This window comes from Eriocheir sinensis, chromosome 13 (assembly GCF_024679095.1).
Source record: "Eriocheir sinensis breed Jianghai 21 chromosome 13, ASM2467909v1, whole genome shotgun sequence".
In the NCBI taxonomy this organism is placed as follows: domain Eukaryota; kingdom Metazoa; phylum Arthropoda; class Malacostraca; order Decapoda; family Varunidae; genus Eriocheir; species Eriocheir sinensis.
In genome coordinates this window covers 3,693,033-3,700,532 of record NC_066521.1, presented here as the reverse complement: position 1 = coordinate 3,700,532, position 7,500 = coordinate 3,693,033, and the positions used below count along the sequence as shown (strand labels likewise).

The window sequence follows — 7,500 nt, the reverse complement described above, 5'->3', positions numbered from 1 at the left end:
GAAGAGGGAGGGAAAGGAACACAGTTAACCGAAAATCAAAGCAGAAATAATAAAGAAAAGGTGAAAAGGGGAGGAAGAATGTAGTGAAAGGGAGATGAGGATAGGAAACAACAACAATGAAAATGGAAAATACAGGTAAAGCAAAAGGGGGAAGAGGAAGGGAAAGGAAAAGAAGCAGAGGAGCGGGAGAACTAGAAAAGGAGAAGCAGAAACTGAGAGAAAAAAGAGAGAATGTCAGGATGAAGTAATAGGTTGTAGGGGAGGCAAAAGGGAGAAATAGGAAGGAAAACGAGAGCGAAAGAGAAGTAGAGGGAAATGGAAGAAGGGTGAAGAGTGAGAGTCCTAGGAAATGAAAAATGAGGAAATAAGTAGCAGGAAGCAAGAAATGAAAATGTATAAAAAAGTTAACCGTAAAGGAAATGAAAAATGAGGAAATAAGTAGCAGGAAACAAGAAATTAAAATGCATAAAAAAAAAGTTAACCGTAAAGGAAATGAAAAATGAGGAAATAAGTAGCAGGAAACAAGAAATGAAAATGTATAAAAAAGTTAACCGAAAAGGAAATGAAAAATGAGGAAATAAGTAGCAGGAAGCAAGAAATGAGAATGCATAAAATAGTTAACCGAAAAGGAAATGAAAAATGAGGAAATAAGTAGCAGGAAACAAGAAATGAAAATGTATAAAAAAGTTAATCGTAAAGGAAATGAAAAATGAGGAAATAAGTAGCAGGAAACAAGAAATGAAAATGCATAAAAAAGTTAACCGAAAAGGAAATGAAAAATGAGGAAATAAGTAGCAGGAAACAAGAAATGAAAATGTATAAAAAAAGTTAACCGAAAAGGAAATGAAAAATGATTAAATAAGTAGCAGGAAGCAAGAAATGAAAATGCATAAAAAAAAAGTTAACCGTAAAGGAAATGAAAAATGAGGAAATAAGTAGCAGGAAACAGGAAATGAAAATGCATAAAAAAGTTAACCGTAAAGGAAAAGAAAAATGAGGAAATAAGTAGCAGGAAACAAGAAATGAAAATGTATAAAAAAAGTTAACCGTAAAGGAAATGAAAAATGAGGAAATAAGTAGCAGGAAACAAGAAATGAAAATGCATAAAAAAGTTAACCGAAAAGGAAAAGAAAAATGAGGAAATAAGTAGCAGGAAACAAGAAATGAAAATGCATAAAAAAGTTAACCGAAAAGGAAAAGAAAAATGAGGAAATAAGTAGCAGGAAACAAGAAATGAAAATGCATAAAAAAACAGTTAACCGAAAAGGAAATGAAAAATGAGGAAATAAGAAGAAGGAAACAAGAAATGAGAATGCATAAAAAAAAAGTTAACCGTAAAGGAAATGAAAATTGAGGAAATAAGTAGAAGGAAACAAGAAATGAAAATGCATAAAAAAAAAAGTTAACCGAAAAGGAAATGAAAAATGAGGAAATAAGTAGCAGGAAGCAAGAAATGAAAATGCATAAAAAAAAAAGTTAACCGAAAAGGAAATGAAAAATGAGGAAATAAGTAGCAGGAAACAGGAAATGAGAATGCATAAAAAAGTTAACCAAAAAGGAAATGAAAAATGAGGAAATATGTAGCAGGAAACAAGAAATGAAAATGCATAAAAAAGTTAACCGAAAAGGAAAAGAAAAATGAGGAAATAAGTAGCAGGAAACAAGAAATGAGAATGCATAAAAAAAACATTTACCCGAAACCCAAAGCAAAATATTCCAACCTAAGTATGAATTAGAACAAGAGGAAATATGAAGTGATGAGAAGAAGAGAGAATAGAATGATAGAGTAATGGGTTTTAGGAATAGGCAAAAAGGAGAAATAGGAAGGAAAAGGAACGCGAGACGGTGCGAAAGGAAGACAGCGGAGAAGTAAAGGAAAATGGGAGGGAGTAAAAGGAAATGACAAATAAGGAAGTAAGAAATGAGAGAAGCAGATAATAGTAATGCTGATAGTAAAGGGAAGTAGTAGAAGCATGTATGAAGGTCACTATAGTCTGTTCACTTAAGTCTGACCCAAGCTGACAACATAAACCTATAAGCGTGTTAGTAAGCACAGTGCAGATTAGCGGAAAGTGCTGCGTGAGATAAACATAAACAGAGGTTAAAGAAAACTTGGAAGCCATACCAGTAGCCAATCAGCACTCAGACTGCACACACGCTTAGGTTTATGTTGTCAGCTTGGGTCGGACTTAAGTGAACAGACCATCGCCAGAATTTTTGAAACGTTGCATCAGTATTCATGAACAGTTACGTGGCTAGTTTGGCTGTTCGATTCCATTTTGGGGATGGAGTTAGCTAGGCGTAAAAAGTTATGTAAAAAATCAACAAAACAACCTAACTTCGCCTTCAATAACGGATCAAAACGGTTAGTATTAGATGTTATATTTGTGGCTAGTTTGGCTGTTTGATTCCATTTTTGGGACGGAGTTAGCTAGACGTAAAAAGTTATGTAAAAAATCAACAAAATAACCTAACTTCGCCTTCTATAACGGATCAAAAAGGTTAGTATTAGATGTTATATTTGTGGCTAGTTTGGCTGTTTGATTCGAGTTTGGGGACGGAGTTAGCTAGACGTAAAAAGTTATGTAAAAAATCAACAAAACAACCTAACTTCGCCTTCAATAACGGATCAAAACGGTTAGTATTAGATGTTATATTTGTGGCTAGTTTGGCTGTTTGATTCCATTTTTGGGACGGAGTTAGCTAGACGTAAAAAGTTATGTAAAAAATCAACAAAACGAGTAAAAATCAGCAAAACAAGCTAACTTCGCCTTCTATAACGGATCAAAACGGTTAGTATTAGATGTTATATTTGTGGCTAGTTTGGCTGTTCGATTCCACTTTTGGGACGGAGTTAGCTAGACGTAAAAAGTTATGTAAAAAATCAACAAAACAAGCTAACTTCGCCTTCAATAACGGATCAGAAAGGTTAGTATTAGATGTTATATTTGTGGCTAGTTTGGCTGTTTGATTCCATTTTTGGGACGGAGTTAGCTAGACGTAAAAAGTTATGTAATATATCAACAAAATAACCTAACTTCGCCTTCTATAACGGATCAAAACGGTTAGTATTAGATGTTATATTTGTGGCTAGTTTGGCTGTTTGATTCCACTTTTGGGACGGAGTTAGCTAAACGTAAAAAGTTATGTAAAAAATCAACAAAATAACCTAGCTTCGCCTTCTATAACGGATCAAAACGGTTAGTATTAGATGTTATATTTGTGGCTAGTTTGGCTGTTTGATTTCACTTTTGGGACGGAGTTAGCTAGACGTAAAAAGTTATGTAAAAAATCAACAAAACAAGTAAAAATCAGCAAAACAAGCTAACTTCGCCTTCTATAACGGATCAAAACGGTTAGTATTAGATGTTATATTTGTGGCAAGTTTGGCTGTTTGATTTCACTTTTGGGACGGAGTTAGTTAGACGTAAAAAGTTATGTAAAAAATCAACAAAATAACCTAACTTCGCCTTCTATAACGGATCAAAACGGTTAGTATTAGATGTTATATTTGTGGCTAGTTTGGCTGTTTGATTCGAGTTTGGGGACGGAGTTAGCTAAACGTAAAAAGTTATGTAAAAAATCAACAAAATAACCTAACTTCGCCTTCTATAACGGATCAAAAAGGTTAGTATTAGATGTTATATTTGTGGCTAGTTTGGCTGTTCGATTCCACTTTTGGGACGGAGTTAGCTAGAAACGTTGGAGTATCAGTTACGTCGACACATTACAAACTCAGTCGTAAAAAGTTATGTAAAAAATCAACAAAACAACCTAACTTCGCCTTCAATAACGGATCAAAACGGTTAGTATTAGATGTTATATTTGTGGCTAGTTTGGCTGTTTGATTCCATTTTGGGGACGGAGTTAGATAGACATAAAAAGTTATGTAAAAAATCAACAAAATAACCTAACTTCGCCTTCTATAACGGATCAAAACAGTTAGTATTAGATGTTATATTTGTGGCTAGTTTGGCTGTTTGATTCCAGTTTGGGGACGGAGTTAGATAGACGTAAAAAGTTATGTAAAAAATCAACAAAACAAGTAAAAATCAGCAAAACAAGCTAACTTCGCCTTCAATAACAGATCGAAAAGGTTACTATTAGATGTTATATTTGTGGCTAGTTTGGCTGTTTGATTCCACTTTTGGGGACGGAGTTAGCTAGACGTAAAAAGTTATGTAAAAAATCAACAAAACAAGCTAACTTCGCCTTCAATAACGGATCAGAAAGGTTAGTATTAGATGTTATATTTGTGGCTAGTTTGGCTGTTCGATTCCACTTTCGGGACGGAGTTAGCTAAACGTAAAAAGTTATGTAAAAAATCAACAAAATAACCTAGCTTCGCCTTCTATAACGGATCAAAACGGTTAGTATTAGATGTTATATTTGTGGCTAGTTTGGCTGTTTGATTTCACTTTTGGGACGGAGTTAGCTAGACGTAAAAAGTTATGTAAAAAATCAACAAAACAAGTAAAAATCAGCAAAACAAGCTAACTTCGCCTTCTATAACGGATCAAAACGGTTAGTATTAGATGTTATATTTGTGGCAAGTTTGGCTGTTTGATTTCACTTTTGGGACGGAGTTAGCTAAACGTAAAAAGTTATGTAAAAAATCAACAAAACAACCTAACTTCGCCTTCAATAACGGATCAAAACGGTTAGTATTAGATGTTATATTTGTGGCTACTTAGGCTGTTTGATTCGAGTTTGGGGACGGAGTTAGCTAGACGTAAAAAGTTATATAAAAAATCAACAAAACAACCTAACTTCGCCTTCAATAACGGATCAAAACGGTTAGTATTAGATGTTATATTTGTGGCTACTTAGGCTGTTTGATTCGAGTTTGGGGACGGAGTTAGTTAGACGTAAAAAGTTATGTAAAAAATCAACAAAACAAGTAAAAATCAACAAAACAAGCTAACTTCGCCTTCAATAACGGATCAAAAAGGTTACCATTAGATGTTATATTTGTGGCTACTTAGGCTGTTTGATTCGAGTTTGGGGACGGAGTTAGCTAGACGTAAAAAGTTATGTAAAAAATCGACAAAAGCTAACTTCGCCTTCAATAACGGATCAAAAAGGTTAGTATTAGATGTTATATTTGTGGCTAGTTTGGCTGTTCGATTCCATTTTGGGGACGGAGTTAGCTAGACGTAAAAAGTTATGTAAAAAATCAACAAAATAACCTAACTTCGCCTTCTATAACGGATCAAAACAGTTAGTATTAGATGTTATATTTGTGGCTAGTTTGGCTGTTTGATTCCAGTTTGGGGACGGAGTTAGCTAGACGTAAAAAGTTATGTAAAAAATCAACAAAATAACCTAACTTCGCCTTCTATAACGGATCAAAACGGTTAGTATTAGATGTTATATTTGTGGCTAGTTTGGCTGTTTGATTCGAGTTTGGGGACGGAGTTAGCTAGACGTAAAAAATTATGTAAAAAATCAACAAAACAAGCTAACTTCGCCTTCTATAACGGATCAAAACGGTTAGTATTAGATGTTATATTTGTGGCTACTTAGGCTGTTTGATTCGAGTTTGGGGACGGAGTTAGCTAGACGTAAAAAGTTATGTAAAAAATCAACAAAACAAGTAAAAATCAACAAAACAAGCTAACTTCGCCTTCTATAACGGATCAAAACGGTTAGTATTAGATGTTATATTTGTGGCTAGTTTGGCTGTTTGATTCGAGTTTGGGGACGGAGTTAGTTAGACGTAAAGTTATGTAAAAATCGACAAAAGCTAACTTCGCCTTAAATAACGGATCAAAAAGGTTAGTATTAGATGTTATATTTGTGGCTAGTTTGGCTGTTCGATTCCACTTTTGGGACGGAGTTAGCTAGAAACGTTGGAATATCAGTTACGTCGACACATTACTTACTCAGTCGTAAAAAGCTGTGTAAAAAAATCAACAAAACAAGCTGACTTCGCCTTATAAAAGAAGTCAAAAATGACAAATCAGACCCAGAAGTGATGACGAAGACTGATACGGTGTTTGAAAGATATTTTTTCGATAGCGAAGCACCAAAACACCACCATTTTTGTAGGAAGCACCAATGAGGGAATATTTATTTAGTAGTTTTACTCTTATTAGCTTAACAAATCAGCTATTATTAGATGCTAGTGTTTGTTAATTTTAGCTTTTTGTTTGTTTTGTTTTCTTCGTGTACTGCCTCCTCGATACTAAAGAAATATATCACTACGATGCAAATAAATCACCACAAAACACATCACAAAATTTACTCAGTACTCAAAAGCAAATATCTAAAAATAATCAATCATATCATAAACTAACCCCAAAAAAATCATAACAACAAAATATTGCATGAACTGGGAATGACTCCTCCTGCCCTCTTCTTGACGTTGATGCCGTGCGGTGAACTCAATAAAATTACGATCTCTAAAAAAGTCAACTTATCCGTAGTGAAAATTAATAAAACGATTGATGAATAACAAAATAGAAAGACACAGCACACCGACCCGGGCAGTCGTCACGCAGCTGTGCATCCTCTCTTTCGGATTAGTCGATAAATAGATATATACCTGGGGAGCTCTGGTAAAGGTAAACTGGTAACCCGGATGTCACACTGGCCCACCAATGACTCAAGGGGTCTAGAGTGAAACCAAATTGTCGAGTCCGTTTTGGCGTTGGCTCCCGCGGGTCCATTTCTCCCCTCTGCTCTGCCACACAGACCCAACACCTATTTTTTCCTCTCGTATGTTACCTATAGCTTACATATGAGAGGAAGAGATAGGTGTTGGGACTGTGTGGCAGAGCAGAGGGGAGGAAAGGACCCGCGGGAGCCTACGCCAGACCAGCCTCAACATATTTGGAAGACTATAGGTCGACATTATAAGACACTTTTGCTTCTCACATCAGCCATTTCTAAAGGTCAAAGAGGGGGTCAGTCGGGTTGTAATGAGTGTTTCTTAACCCGGTAGCTGCGAGGGTCATGTTGGTTAGGTTAGGTTAGGTTAAAGGCCCCTCTAAGCAAAATAATGAGAAAGAATCATCACTCACGCAAACTATTTCATAATATATATCAACGCATGTGTGATCAGTTTATGCATCATCTATTTTGGGAGGTTTATATCGTGGCAGAAATTTGGCCCGTCGCTGGTACACGGTAAAGCCACAAATTTGGCCCGTCGCTGGTACACGGTAAAGCCACAAATTTGGCCCGTCGCTGCTACCGGGTTAAGGTTCACGGTACAGAGGAAGGGTCACACTACCACCAGGGTCAGAAAACTACTCCTAGATATGCCCACTACTCCTAGGAAAGCCTTGTCAAATATGTGTTCTTGGGCGGCAAAATGTCTTGTAATACGACCCTAGGTGACGGAGATGAGCACCGAAACCATGCGCAGCTGCCCCCAACTGTACCTTTCACAAGCACGTGGTACATAAAAACGACCTGAGACTACATTTAAACAGCAAGAGATTTATTTTTATTTACTGCGAGGGCGACACACCACAGATTCGACAAAAACTATGA

The 7,500-nt window shown here is 35.9% G+C and overlaps 1 protein-coding gene across 1 annotated transcript in view; it reads left to right on the top strand.

Annotated features, from left to right (window-relative positions):
• The window catches only part of LOC126997889 (uncharacterized), a 45,892-nt gene that overhangs the window by 31,024 nt on the left and 7,368 nt on the right, over positions 1–7,500 (top strand). The gene's annotated exons all lie outside the window — the stretch shown is intronic.